This window comes from Nomascus leucogenys, chromosome 25, assembly GCF_006542625.1.
Source record: "Nomascus leucogenys isolate Asia chromosome 25, Asia_NLE_v1, whole genome shotgun sequence".
Lineage (NCBI taxonomy): Eukaryota > Metazoa > Chordata > Mammalia > Primates > Hylobatidae > Nomascus > Nomascus leucogenys.
In genome coordinates this window covers 9,193,013-9,209,619 of record NC_044405.1, presented here as the reverse complement: position 1 = coordinate 9,209,619, position 16,607 = coordinate 9,193,013, and the positions used below count along the sequence as shown (strand labels likewise).

The 16,607-nt window shown below is 36.3% G+C and overlaps 1 pseudogene; it reads left to right on the top strand.

Annotated features, from left to right (window-relative positions):
- Nucleotides 1-883: 883 nt before the first annotated feature.
- On the top strand, nt 884-2,342 carry LOC100592643 (annotated as a pseudogene).
- The last annotated feature ends 14,265 nt before the right edge of the window (nt 2,343-16,607 follow it).

The window sequence follows — 16,607 nt, the reverse complement described above, 5'->3', positions numbered from 1 at the left end:
AATTTCAAGTTTCATGAAACTATGCGGGAGTTTTGAAAGCATTTCCCAAGTTAGATCTCAAAATATTTTTCTTTTAAAAGTGAAATAAAAAAGTTTGATATAATAAAAAATCAAATAAGTCCAATGTTTGACCTTTTAAAATTGAGACAATGTTAAGAAAGAAAAGGTTATCGAAAAATACAAAGACAGAGTTGAAGGAAAGAATCATTTATGGAAAAAAGAAAACTAATACAAAAATAGGCATTAACAAACTATAATGTACCATACAGTGTAATGTTTGGAAATAAAGTTAATAATAAATTAATTGAAAGAGTATGGAAGTTTACATATTTTCATTGTATTTGTGAAAGAGAAACACCTATTCATTGTCATCTTTTTACTACATTTAAACAGTATTTTACATTATGTGTCCACTGCTACTGATAGCCATAAATTAATTAGTTTAAGATGACATTTCAAAACTTAATACCCAAGTTTTGTCACCATTCTGTAAAGGTTAAAATGATATGTCAATGCTTTCTTGGAGCAATTGAAAGGCTAGCAATAAGTAATAGTTCAAGCCTCATGACAGCTGACACCAGGTTTCTTTGTGATCCCCTTCCAAACTACCAGAATGTTAAATTACTTCCAACTACAGTTGTATTTTTCATATACATTTCATGACTTCAACATTTTGTCTTAATCATAATCTTTTATAGCTAGACTTATTTAACTTCACATTAGTTTCACCTTGATCATTTTTATGTGCAAATTCTAAAGGGGATGTTTAAATATAAATATTATTGAGTGCATTACTTACCTTGACTCTTAGCTTGTTGGGATCGGTCATTAGACCCGTTATCTGCTCCTGTCGCTTTAGCCTCCTAACTCTTAGCCACTATGTGAGTGCATCTCCATCCACATTGGCCAGCCTGGTGTCCAGACTGGCAGCTCCAGCTGATAACTCTACTGCCTGGAACATGGCATCCAGCACCATGGCCAGATGCCAAGTGACAAGACAATTCGAGGGGGAGATGACTCCTTTAACACTTTCTTCAGTGAGACAGGCACTGAAAAGCATGTGCCCAGGACAGTGTTTGTAGACCTGGAACCCACCGTTATTAACACAGTTTACACTGACACCTACTAGCCACCTCTTCCACCCTGAGAAGCTCATCCCAGACAAGGAAGAAGCTGCCAGTGGCCATGCATGAGGCCACTACATCATTGACAAGGAGATCTTTGACCTCATCTTGGACTGAGTTCACAAGCTGGCTGATCAGTGCACAGGTCTTTAGGGCTTCTTAGTTTTCCACAGTTTTGGTGAACAGAGTGGTTCTGGGTTCAACTCCTTGCTGATGGTGCTCTTTCTGTTGATTATAACAAGAAGTCCAAGCTGCAGTTCTCCATTTACTCAGCAACCCCCCATCCTCCTGGTTTCCACAGCAGTAGTTGAGCTCTACGACTCCATCCTCACCACCCACACCACCCTGGAGCACTAAGACTGTGCCTTCATAGTAGACAGTGAGGCCATCTATGACATCTACCATTTGGTTATCCAGTGATATAGTTCATATAGGAAAGGTTGAAAAAACACCTCGACCCTTTCTATCATTTAATCAGTTTTCCAAAAGTGATTTGGATGACTTTTGGAAAGCTCAATATTGAGTGTCCAAACTACACTAATCTTAACCATCTCATCGGTGAGATTGTGTCCTCTGTCACTGCTTCCCTCAGATTTGATGGTGCCCTGAATATTGATCTGACAGAATTCCAGACCAATCTAGTGCCATATACCCACATCCACTTGCCTCTGGCCATGTGTGCCCCTGTCATCTCTGCTGAAAAAGCCTACCATGAACAGTTTTCTGTAGTAGAGATCACCAATGCTTATTTTGAGCCAGCCAACCAGATGGTAAGATGTGATCCACACCATGGTAAATACATAACTTGCGGCCTATTGTACCCTGGTGACAAGGTTCCCAAAGACTTCAGTGCTGCCACTGACACCATCAAAAACAAATGCAGCATCCAGTTTGTGGATTGCTGTCCCTCTGGCTTCAAGGTTGGCATTAGTTACCAACTTCCCACTGTGGTACCTGTTGGAGACCCGGCCAAAGGACAGAGAGCTGTGTGCATACTGAGCAACATCACAGCCATTACTGAGGTGTGGGCTCACGTGAACCACAAGTTTTACCTAATGAATGCCAAGTTCCTTTGTTCACTATTCCGTGGGTGAAGGGATGGAGGAAGGAGAGTTTTCTGAGGCCCACAAGGACATGGTTGTCCTTAAGAAGGATTATGAAGTGGTTAGTGTGGATTCTGTTGAAGGAGAGGGTGAGAAGGAAGGAAAAGAATACTAATTATCCTTTGCCTTCAGCCCTGCAGCATGTTATATCCCCAGAATTTCAACTTCAACATCAGCTGACAGGCATCCAGGCTTTTCGGTTAGATTGTTTGCACTCAGCAGTGATCATGTCTTTTCCATGTGTACCTGTAAAATTTTTTCTTCATGTCTCAAAGTAAAGGCTTTAGAATAAAAAATGAATAAAATAAATAAATATGAATATTATTCAATTACACAGGATATGTTTTAGTTTCATGAAGAGATTAATGTAGCCCCTATCAGTAATGAGAATTCATACCACCATTCACTGGATTTGGATATATAGTTATTTCATGTTTTGGCAAACATGAAATATGAGAAAGATCAGAATAGAAGATGACTGTATATTAATAAGGATAGTATTTTATGAATACATAGGATCTGTTATATATCCCTATCCATTATGTAACTCAATCTATCATCTATATCCAGGGTCTGCAAACAACATCCTCTAGGCCAAATCTGGCTTGCTGCCTGTTTTCATAAATAAAGCTTTACTGAAACATGGCCATGCTCTTTTGTTTACATATTATCCATGACTGCTTACCTATTACAGTGGCAAAGTTGAGCAGTTATGACAAATCCACGAGCCATTTAAAATACACATAGCTGGTCAGGAATGGTGGCTCATACCTGTAATCTCAACACTTCGGGAGGCCAAGGCAGGCAGATCAATGAGACCAGGAACTTGAGACCAGACTGAACAACATGGCAAAACCCCATCTCTACTAAAAAAGTACAAAAATTAGCCAGGTATGTAATTACAGCAGGGCACACACCTGTAATCCCAGGTACTCTGGAGGCTGAGGCAAGAGAATCACTTGAGCCTGGGAGGCGGAAGCTGCAGTGAGCCAAGATAACACCACTGCACTCCAGCCTGGGCGAAAGACTGAGACCCTGTCTCAAATAAATAAATAAATAAACAAATAAATAATAAAATAATACATATAGTCCTTTGCAGGAGAAAGTTTTCTTACGTCTAATCTGCAACATCAGTATTAATATATGTATCTAATCATCTATCTAATCTCTTAATATATATGTATACATACATACACAAATGTGTATGCATACCTATATATGTGTGTCTGAATGTATTTATACATATGTATATATTACTCTGAATACATTCATTCTTCCGAAAAGGGCTTCTGATGGCATACACATTTGAAACAGAAATAACACTATAAAATAGAAGCAAGACAACAACAAAAATCACAAAAACCAAAAAGAGCAATATTTTAGAAATGATGATTTGTTCAATTTGAGACTTATTTTTGGTCTGAGATTTCTGGCAGGTATGACAATAAACAAAATATTGAGCTACATTGTTCTAATTAGAAAATGTGGTAAATTAAAGCAAATTCAAAATAACACTAGAGTAATTTCCTTCTTATATTCTTCTGTAGATTTACGGATCACAGTCAAGTTGACCATAGAAATATAATCTCTCTTTGTTTTTTTGAAGACTTGAGTTTTAATACAGAGTGCCTTATAAAGCATATTTCCTGAGGGCTTTATCAGTCAACAAATATACAATAAACTGAGGTTCACTTCATGTGATAGAAAAAAATCTATGATAATATAAGGAGACATATAATTTAATTGTGAAAATTAACATTTTTACATTTTCAGTAATAAAGGAAAATATTTGTAGTAACCTATTTAAATGGGATAAGTAAATATATATTTTGAGTGTCATTTTCACTTTCTATTTTTTTATGCCTGAATGCTAAAGTTAACATGTATTTTCACACAAAAAAAGTCTAATATGAAGGGTTTATATAAATGAGTTTAGTAATATTTTGACTCCATTTAGCTCAGAAAAATGTTGAGTCTTAAATTGTAAGGGTGAAAATAATACAAAAACTAAGAACTGTTGATTGATAGTGCCCTAATCTTTCCCTTGTAAGAAGGAAAATCAGTGCACTTATAATTTCTTATTGAGTTGCAATATTCTACAATAATATGTTAACATAATTTTGATCATCATGTTGACAACTCACGGATTAAAGTTGACTTCATGTGATGTGATTTTTATAAATATTAGATTTTTACTTTCTCCATATTGCAATGGATAATCTTACGTATTAAGTAGAATAACTAGGAGAAAAATATGTTTTTCATTACTTCATATAGCGAAGTTGGTAAGCTTTATACACTTGTTATTTGTTGTTAAAATATAAAGATGCAGCTAAATGAAGAGAATAGAATCTTTTTTCTTCAAGAAACTATGGCTATTATTATTAAATAATTATCTGGCTAAGTATAGTAATGCAGCAAAAAGATTTTTTAATGTGCTCTTAATACTTAGGGGGAATAATAGAAAAAAAAATATTGCCTCACTTCTTAAAAATGTCAGCAGATATTTTACTACTGTTGTTAAAAACTCTCTTTGGAGCCAGGCACAGTGGCTCACACCTGTAATTCCCGCACTTTGGGAGGCTCTGGCGGCTGAATCATTTGGCCAGGAGTTTGAGACCAGCCTGGCCACCATGGTGAAACCCGTCTCTACTAAAAATATGGGAAAATTAGCCAGGCACAGGGGCATACTACCTGGGAGGCTGAGACACGAGAATTGCTTGAACTCGGGAGGCAGAAGTTGTGGAAGCTGAGATGGCACACTGCACTTCAGCCTGGGTGACAGAGCAAGAATATGTCAAAAGAAAAAACAAAACTCTTTGGCCAATTTGGCAGTACAACTGTGTCTACCACTGTGACATACTCTGTGAAAACATCACAGAGACCTGAATGTCAGTTTTCACAAGTGAGAAAGGAGACTCAGGGTGATATGTTTATGTATTGAATTTTATGTATTGAATGGAGAAATGGTTTTTGTTTGCTTTGGTTTTTTTTTTTTTTTTGGAGGCGGAGTCTCGCTCTGTCACCCAGGCTGGAGTGCAGTGACGTGATCTCAGCTCACTGCAACCTCTGCCTCCTGGGTTCAAGCGATTCTCCTGCCTCAGCCTCTCAAGTAGCTGGGACTACAGGTATGTGCCACCACGCCTGGCTAATTTTTTGTGTTTTGGTAGAGACGGGGTTTCACCGTGTTGCCCAGGCTGGTCTTGAACTCCTGAGCTCAGGCAATCTGCCCGCCTTGGCCTCCCAAAGTGCTAGGATTATAGGCATGAGGCACTGCGCCTGGCCAAGAAATGGTTTTTCATATAATCTCCATTGTCCCGTCATGATACCAATAGCCCTTTTTCTTTTTGGAGGGAATGTTGTTATTTTATGATTACTCTCCTTTTTAGGAAATGATACCTGATCTACTTTCTCATGCCTGCTCCCTCTGTCACATTTATATGCTCGATACAAAAAAAAAAAAAAGGAAAAAGAAAAGTAAATAGTTTTGACAAGTTAGGCAAGTTTGCCTAGACATTGATTTTAAACAGATAGCCTTTGACTAATAACTACATTTAGGGGGAATACTATATTTTCTCGGAAGTTAAAATAAATTACATAAAGCTATTACTAGACTTAAAGAGGCATGTATTCATGTTTTCCTTTTGTTTTATTGTTTTGATAAATCTTTAAGGAAGTAATAGTAACGGAAACAACAATAAGTAACAATAATAGTTGGCATCACTTAATTGAACTTTTATTCTGTACAAAACTCTCTTCTAAATACATTATATGCACTATCACAGGGAGGTATTTACTAATTATATTCCCATTTTCCCAACAAGGAAAGAAGACACAGAAATGCATATTAACGTGACCAAGTTCACACCATTAGTGAGAGGATGAGCCAGAATTCCAACTGAAGTAGTCAGGTTCCGGAGAAGCCGCATTACTTCTCACTAAACGAAATGTCTTTTTTGAAAATTCTAAATTCACTATTGTGGGTCAATGACTATATTAATTACACTGAAAGCTACATAGCAGAAGGTAAGCTCTTCTTGCTTAATTTGCTTAAATAAATAAAACTTTTACAACTGTAGCAAGATAGACATTAAAATTGTTTTATAAGCAATTCATGTCAAGTAGAAAGTTTGAGCTAATTCTATCCTTTTAGAAAATAACCTGATCCTGTTTAACAGATATTGTAAGATACAATAGCTAATGCGTATAGAATGTTTACCTTGTGTCAAGCACTTGTTTCAGTAAGTGAAAAGTGAAACAATTTCTATTGTGTTACTGTTTTATCAAGCAAATGTAATCTTTCAGAGTCCATTATAAACAGCACATTCTGATCCATGCTTAAACTATGAAAAATATCTTTTTGAAACATTCAAAAGGAGAGGTTTTTTCTGGTTATGAATGTTTGCAAGTCCAAAACTGCATTCAATGCTAGCAAAAGATAATTTATAGCTCGTGTTTCACTTATAATATTGTCTATCTTTTTTCCTGCCAAAATTCGGGTCATTCATAATAGCAAGTTATGCATTTTATGGGACATTAATCAGGCAATCAGCTGTTGCAGGATATTAAAAAGGGCCTTGCAACAGAAGAAGAGTGAGTAGAAGATTTCTTAGGCAAACTCAATTATAGATACAGCACTTCATTTGTTTCAGTTCAGATTTTTATCATACTCTTCTGTTGTGTGCCATACTTTATGTTTGTGCACATGTATAGTTAAATGCCAAATCTGATTCCCTAAAATACAAGTCAATTATATATTTAAGCAACCATTTTCCTCTGAATTTAATTTGCAAATGGTTTTCAAGAAAATTAAAGTGATCTGTAGTTTGTTAGTGGTGTCCTTGTTCCCATGGTGAAGACTAACAATATAGATATTGGATTTAAAATTCATTTTGGTTCAAGCTAGTCTCTTACTTAACTTTTGACTTATTAAAACTCTGTACATTCCTTAGCTTTTTGTTGTACCTTTAATACCTTTACTCCCTTATTTCATAACAATATGATTTTTCTCACGTTTCATAGCTGTTCACAGCTGTCTAATGTTTATTACAGTTAGGGTGGATACACTGCTAGCATCTAGGCAACGACTGAGGAGAGGAGATGTATGTCACTGTAGGCTGGCCCTTAGTAAGAAAGATGTGTCAGCCTTCTCTTTTTCTCCTTTATTAAAAGCTAGAATGTTGGCTTAGTGACTAGGTATCTTCATCTAAACAGGTAATCCATCCTAGGGATACTACAACTAGACTTGTGGGAAACCTGGGTCTTCAACACCTCAAAATTTTGATATTTGCCTTTAAAAAAAATTTAGATTATTATAGAAGGAAAACATGAACTCTAATTTTGGAGTTCCTTGCTAAAGTCACCTATTATTTATTATATCCAAGAGAAATGTTGGTACAGACGTGTTAACATACTACAAAAACAAAACCAAAAAACAATAAACGATCTAAAATCTAAACGACAGCCCCACTAGTAGATTAAAGATTAGGTAGGAAAAAGGACTTAGATATTACTCAGATCCTTGCTAAGTTATGGTAAGACTGTTCCCATATATATTTTTTTGTTTTGTTTGTTTGTTTGTTTTGAGACAGAGTCTTGCTGTGTTGCCCAGGCTAGAGTGCCGTGGCACAATCTCGGCTCACTGCAAGCTCCAGCTCCCGGGTTCATGTGATTCTCCTGCCTCAGCCTCCTGAGTAGCTGGGACTATAGGCGCCCGCTACCACACCTGGCTAATTTTTTTTTGTATTTTTAGTAGAGACAGGGTTTCACCGTGTTAGCCAGAATGGTCTCAATCTGCTGACCTCGGAATGCACCCGCCTCGGCCTCCCAAAGTGCTGCCCTGGGATATTTTGAAAGACAAAGGATGTGCAAACTGAGCTTGAAAATTAACTAGAACTGGATGGAAAAAGCAACAACATGCGAAAAAATATTGTGTGATTGCGTTTATTGCTTCTGTAATCAAAGTTCTACCATTGATGAACTAACACTGGTTGCAAAAATGATCCTGCTCTATAGAGGAATTGGAGACAAGGCTGGCTCTCTAATCCTTTCCCCAACACCTTGTATGAAGATTTCTGGGTCAGGTGTGGGAGCTAACCAATAGCAAATATTAAGTCATGCAAATTATTTTCTTCTCAGCCTAGTACTTCAGATGACCTCAAGGTGGCATGATGTGACTAAGTTTGGGCCAATGAAATATAAGCAGAATATTTGCAGAATAATTTATTTCAAAGAATAGAATATGAGGAGCTTTCCCTCTCTTTCCTTTTTTTTTTTTTTTTAACCTGATGGCTGGATGTCACCAAGCAATAGCATGTGGGAATGTGGGAACGGCAAAACTCAAAAATGGATGGAGACTTGGTTTCTGACACCATCAAGCCTGCCAGATCAGCCATATTGTTAAGTGAGAGAGAAAACTAGATTAAAATACTCTTTGGGGAGTCTCTTTTATAGCTGCTTCACCCATACCCAATTATGTATTTTACCGGATTAACAAATACTAAACTATTGGGCAATGACTCTAAAACCTTGTAAATAAGAAGTACATTTTATTAATTATAATTTTCCTATATTCGTCTAATGAATTCTTTTCTTTTTTTTTTTTTTTTTGAGACAGAGTCATACTCTGTCACCCAGGCTGCAGTACAGTGGCGTGATCTTGGCTCACTGCAGCCTCCGCCTCCTGGGTTCAAGCGATTCTCCTGCCTCAGCCTCCCAAGTAGCTGGGACTGCAGGCACGTGCCACCACACCTGGCTAATTTTTTGTATTTTTAGTAGAGACAGGGTTTTACCATGTTAGCCAGGATGGTCGCGGTCTCCTGACCTTGTGATCTGCCTGCCTCAGCCTCCCAAAGTGCTGGGACTACAAGTGTGAGCCACAGAGCCTGGCATCTGTTAATGATTTCTATACTCCAATTTACCTTTTATTATTCTGTCTACATATCTATCATAACCATGCTTACATAAATATATTTATAGTGGTCACTGAATCACCATATTTGTGTCTTTTGTATGTGAGTTAAAATTTTTGCATGCTTATGAGTCTACAAATAATTTTACATAGAGCATGTTTTATAATCTAGATATATATATTGTTTTTATTACTATTCCAAACCCAACCATATGAGAAAAATAGAATACATGGGAAAAAATAGAAATTGGCTGTCTGCAGTGATATGGTTTGGCTGTGTCCCCAACCGAAATCTCATCTTGAATTGTAGCTCCTATAATTCCCACACGTCATGGAGGGACCCCATAGGAGGTAACTGAATCATGGTGATGGGTCTTTCCTGTGCTGTTCTCGTGATAGTGAATAAGCCTTACGAAATCTGATGGTTTCATAAAGGAGAGTTCTCCTCCACAAGCTCTCTTGCCTGCCACCATGTAAGACGTGATTTTGCTCCTCAATCACCTTCTGTCTTAATTGTAAGGCCTCCCCAGCTTTGTGGAACTGTTAGTCAATTAAACCTTTTTCCTTTGTAAATTACTCAGTGTCAGGATACGCCTTTATTAACAGTATGAGAACAAACTAATACATGCAGAAACAAATTACACAAAAGAAGACAATTTCTCTCCTCTTGAAATTCAAAGTTCTGATGTAGTGCTAATAGGTCTCTATGTATTAAATAATAAAATCCATGTTTTCTGCTTTTCCAGCACTTGTGTCTCCCACTAAGTTTGGGGTTTGATTTGGTTTTATGCTCTTTTTAACAGCTTTTGCAAAGATGTACTTATTATGTAGCACTTAACTATCTCAGTTTAGGGGATGTGATGCTTAGCAGAGATAAACAGGGTATGTGGGGTGAATGGTCTAAATATCCAGGATGACAGTGTTATACATAACAGTCATTAAATGAATATTTTGTAAGATTGTAAAACATTAAGTACTTGTCTCTTATCATCTAGCTCCCCCCATAATAATATCAGATGGCTTTATAGAAACCATGTATTTCATTTAATACAATGCAAATGTATTAGGGAGTTGAAAGAAAACAAATAGTAAATATATGCTATGCTTGTTTTGTTTTGTCATTTTTTTAACTTTTCTCTTAAATAGTAAAACAAAATATGTGTTTAAAAATATATTATGAAAATCCTACTTTCAATTATTTATTAATATATTGTAGAGCAAAAACGACACTAAAACAGTGTTGCAACTAAAACTATAAAATATTAAATATAAAATATTAAATGTAATAAGAAAATTAATTCTCATGTTTATGCAATTAATATGTTCTGAACAGTCTTGCAAAATTTTAATGTTGCATTGTCAAAATAGTATTTTGCTATCACTATAGATTTTAGAAGTGCATAGTAAAAAATTACATATTACCATTGAAACTATTTTATAGCTGGATTAGTCTAACTGAACGCTTAAATGTTTACTAGGACCACAAATTTACAAGACATTGGTGTTGAAGGTAAATTGGTGAACAAAACCAAATTATTTCCTCTGGGGACTTGTATTCTAGCTGTAGGTTGCAATTGTTAAATATGTATGTCATCTTAGATGGGCTCTTTAAAGCAGGAAACAGAGCTACTGGGGTGAGAATGTGCTTTAAGTGGAGTAATCAAGGAAAGATTATCTGATGTGGTGACATTTGAACAGTGGCCATAAGGAAATAAGAGAGCATATGGTACAGGATCTAAGGGGAGAATGTTGGAGCCAGACAGATGAGGAGGTGGAAGCACCTAAAACTAATTACCCTTATTGTGGAAAAACCATAAGAATGAGGCCAGCATGGGAGGTGTGGAGAGAGCAGGGAGTGGCAGTGATGGGAAATGAAGTCAGAAAGGGAACCAGGGGGGTAATTTTGCTCTGAGTTAGGTATAACATTTTTGGAAGGTTTTAAATGAAGTAATTTATAACCTACTGATAGGGACAGGGAGCAGAGAAGTTCTAGGCAGACAGGGGCAGTTCCCTGGCAAAGCCACACCCTCAAGCCAAAAAGCCTGAGACCCTAACCCAAAGTGAAAACTTCTATCCCTGTTTTCCCGCTCAAATGTTGCCTTTTCCTAAACCACCCATGGCCCCACCCCACCCTGTTTTGTGCCTATAAAGACCACAGACTCAGCTGGCATAGGGGAGAAGCAATTGGACACTGGGGACTATGGCCGGATTATGGAGAGAAAAGGCTTGACCTCAGAGGGACAGCTTGACGATGTAACTTCGGAGAAGAGTGTGACCAGAGACCTTAAACTTTGGGGGAAGATTACCTACACCCCCTCCTCCTCCGCTTTTCAGCTCCCCTTCCTGCTGATATCCACTTACCTTGGCAATAACACCCCCACATTCACCATCCTTCAATTCGTTTTGTGCGACCTCATTTTTCCTGGATGCCAGACAAGAGCTCATGGGTGTGGATGCAAAAGGCTGTCACACCGACCCTTTGTCCTTGCTGGAAGAAGGCAGCCACCAAACGCGAAATGGCAGAGGCCCACTGAGCGGTTAACACTTAAGCCATCTGCAGACGGCAGAGCTAAAACAGCACTGTGACAGGCCTCTGGGGCGTTGGGAGTAACAGGCACCCCGCCTGGATGCTGCTGCGCGGCACAGTTTGCTCCTGCCTGCACCCACAAGCACTCACTCTGGCTCTTGCACCCACTCACCCACTCCACGATGGGTGGAACGTAGTGAGTCCGAGTGAGTGGAGTTTTATCCCACTGGTGCAGAGGCAGCCAGCCTGTTCCAGCGCTCCTGCACACCAGTTCCCACCTCTTTCGCTCACACACTCCCTCCTGCTAGGAGTTGAGAGCAGCAGGCTGAGTAAGCAAGGCACCCCTGTTGCGAGTCCTGAGAAGGGATCAGGGAAATACTCGGTTTCACTACCTTATGTTTCAGAAGACCCATCCCTGCCTACCGTTCAAGTAGACTTTGTTAGATCCAGGAGAAAACAATGAAAGCATGTGGGAAGGTCCTGCAATAAACAAGAATGGGTGGAGTAAATCTGACTTCAGGGTTATAGCCACTGAGCTGATGAAACATAGTCACACTCTGCATGTAATAAAATACAACACCCAAGGGACCTGCTGAGATGCACTCATTTCTAGACTTGCAGGATTCCAGGACGTTTCCTCAACCCTCCTTTATGGCTCATCTATTATGAAGTTTCTAAGTTCATGCGTTCAAAGAAAGGAATAAAGAAATTTTCTTCAGATGCATTCTTCTTTGCATCTTGCAACCTAAACCTTTTCTAACACAAGGGAATATAAATATGTTTTGCCCACTGGCTTTTAAGCAGATGGAGTAGTCCACCACAGAAAGACCAAAACTCAAATGAATATCTCAAGCATTTTTCCTGTCACATTCTTTCCCTAATAAATAAATAAATATAGAGAGAGAGCGATAGAAATAAATATGGCATAAATAAAAATATGCCCAGCCTATATTCATTCTCGTCTTGCCCCAGCAAAGGTGAAGATTGAAATAAATGTTTCTTCTAGAAATTATATATATAAAATATAAAATAATATAAAATATAATATATACTGTTATATAGTATAGAGTATATACTATTATATTTAGTATAATATATAATATAATATATAGTTATATATAGTATATCATGTATTTTATTATATATTATATAATTATATATACATTATATATGTACATGTATATTATATATTTATGCAGATTATATATTATATATAAATGTAGTTTGTTTTTTCTAGAAATTATAATATATAGGATATATTATATATTATGTAAAGTATAGTATATATTAAACTCTATATATTATATATAATTATACATAATATATAATTAAATATATTTTCTATTATATATTCATATATAACATACATAAATATATAATAAATGTATAATATAAAATATATATAATGTCTAGAAAAAATATTTATTTCTATCTTCATGTTTGCTGGTATAAGATGAGAATGAATATAGGTTGGAAATATTTTTATATGACATATATGACAGTAGTCTCCAGAATGGGTTGTATGTATCCCTAGCAGGTTTGTATGGGATACTCCACTGAGGTACAAAAAGCATATGATACAACTTTAACAGTTCAGTTTCCAATGTCTGGACTTTTCACAGTATCCATAAACATCTAGAAGCAAAAAGGGAAGGTTCTAAGGTTGGCAAAAATAGTGGGAGGCCTTTGAGTTGCTTTCATATGTACATACCTGGTTTTGCAGAGTATCAATTTGCAAGACAATGATCGCTGCTTTAATTCCCTTATAAATAGGGTTATAGCATGAATGATATCAGGAAATGACCCATTCATTCAACTGCATTGTCTTCAATTTCCTTTTTTTATGTCAGCTGATGGATTTTCAGTTTTTCTTTCTGAGTATCAAACTGAATTTTTATATTGTTTGAGGAAATGGAGCTGAACTCAGGACCGTTTTATATTAGAGATTCAAAAAGTCTTCTGGTGTATAGGATTATAATTTTGTTTTAAATTTGATTTCTGCCTTTTAATCTTGTCAAATGAGTCTCTAAGATTGGTTGCTATACTTAGTTTGTATCTTTGCATAGTTATCAATAAAGATAGCTGTTTAAGATGAGAGCATTTTGAGAAGTTTTCTTTTTAAATATAGCCAAATTATTTATTGCATAGGTGACTCAAGGCAAAAATATTTTCTTCCTAGAAAGTCTCAAAGACAACTTTCCAGGTGTGAAATACCGTGGATGTAAGTGATGTTTTTAAAATGACAGCAGATGATGTCGCCCAAATTATCCCCCCAAAATTTACTCCCAGAGATAGGCTAACATAGCAAACGATCTTTGCTGCCAAGGGCAGTTAAGGCTGATGTTTTTGAGTGGTGTCTCCCGCCTCCTCATGAAATTGTGAACACATGAGTATGTGGACACATGGAGTTGCCTCCAGTCCCAGGCCCACCAACCTGAGACACCAGGCAGGCACTTGTGGGATTGGCTTTCCCAGCACTAACCAGGCAACAAAGGTTGAGATGACAAATGCGCCTCATGGAGGGGACTTCTTATTAAGACACACTCCCCTGAGAATTTGGCATATTTGGAGCAAAGAGAGTGGGTCTTAATAATCTATGTGTCTTGGGTTCTCCGTCCTTTTAGACTGGCCACATGATATAATCTGACAATAACCCGTCTTGCTGGCAGGGAATAAGAGAAGGTGTTCTCACTTGGTCACAAAAGCCAGGCTCTCAAGGCATACAACAAGACAAAGGGGAACTTCATCCACTATGGTTTCTCAGGGACTCACAGTACAGTTTGTCTAAACCAACACCTATGGGATGTGAATCCAAAACTCACCAGTCTCTGAGCCCAGCTTGAGCAATGTGCTTCTAAGGGTTTTAGGTCTGTGTTTTATAGTTCCCTTCTTTATGACAAATAACATAGACAGAGACAAAGAAAAACAGAGACCATTTTCAGGAGGAGAAGCTTGAACAAATTCAAAAATTAAGTAGCACATACAATTGCACTACAAAACTCATAAAATACTTTTAGGTGTAAATCTTCCAACATATGTGCAATGTCTATATTCTGAACTATAAAACAAAATATTTCATGTTTATTGATTAGTAGACATCATTATTATAAAGATGTCAATTCTCAATGTCATCTATAAAATCACTGCAACTAAAAAGCCAACAAAAAAGTACTGGAAGGATATTTTTAGTGTTGGAGAAGCTGATTTTAAATTTCAGGTAGAAACACAGATGAAGATGAAGAACAAAGTTAGGTTTCTTATATTTTTTGACTTCAAGACAAATCATTATCAGATTTCAAAACTACAGTAACCAAGACAGCATGATATTGAAGAATTTATGGACATGCAAATTTGTAGGAGAGAATAGAGAGTCAAGCAAGAGAAATGCTAAATATAGTCAGCGATTTTCAACAAATATGCAAAAATAATTATGTATAAAAAATAAAATATTTCAATGAATTGTGCTGGAACTAATAGATAACCATATATAAAGGGATATTTTTATTATGGAATATACATTACATGTGACATTGTATATGTTGTATATTCACATATAGTTACATATTTGTATAACTTTTATATAATTATATATGTTATATATTTACATATAGTTATATATAATTATATAAAAGTTATACAAATATATAACATAATTATATAAAAGTTATATAAATATATAACTATAAATATACAACATATACAATATGTCATATATAACATATTCTATAATAAATACATATTGATTATACATATGTGTATAGTTATATATTTATATGCAACTTATATACACACAAATGTTCTTATATTTGTATATACAAATATATATTTTAATATATATACATATATATAACAGCCTCTTTTTTTACCCCATATATACATTTATACCTCACTTCCTATAAAAATCTTGAAACTACTTTTAGATCTAATGTAAGACAATATTTTTAAGCTTAAAATCTTGTAGAATTAAGCATACAAGAAAGTCTTTGGGACCTTGGCATAAGTAATGATTCCTTAGACATGATACCAAAAGCATATAAGAGAAAAAAATTGATAAATTGGTCTTTATAAAAATTTAAAACTTCTGTTATCTGAAATATAGTGTTAGGAGAAAGGAGGGGGAAATTACATTTTGGGAAGAAATATTTGCAAATTATATAATGGATCTGTATCCAGAATAAAAAACAAAAACTAAAACCTGCAAGCAATATGAAAACGAACAACCCATTTAAACAATGGATAAAAATCTGGGCCGGCCATGGTGGCTCACGCCTGTAATCCCAGCACTTTGTGAGGCTGAGGTGTGTGGATCAGGAGGTCAGGAGTTTGAGACCAGTCTAGCCAACATAGTGAAACCCCGTCTCTACTAAAAATACAAAAAAATAGCTGGGCGTGGTGGCACATGCCTGTAGTCCCAGCTACTCAGGAGGCTGAGGCAGGAGGATCGCTTGAACCTGGGAGATGGAGGTTGCAGTGAGCCAAGATTGTGGCATCGCACTCCAGCTTCAGGGACGGTATGAGACTCCGTCTCAAAAAAAAAAAAAAAATCTGAACAAGTACTTCATCAGATAAGATATACAGATGGCAAATAAGCACAAGAATAGATGTTCAACATTATTTGTCATAAGGTATCGCAAAAGAAAAACTGGACAAATGTTATCAAAAGATCCCGATTAAAACGTCTAAACAAACAAACTGACAAAGAGAAGTGTTGATAAGAACAAAAAGTTCAGAAATTCTCATGCACTATTGCTGAATATGCAAAATGTTACAGTTATTTTGGAAAGTAATTTGGGAGTCTTCTTAGAGCATCAAGCATACACTTGTGCTATGACTCTGTAATCCCACCCCTAGATACCTCTCCAAGTGAAACAAAATACGAAGTTTGCTAAGAAACCTATATCAGAATATTTATACCAGCTTTATTTTTAATATACCAATACTGG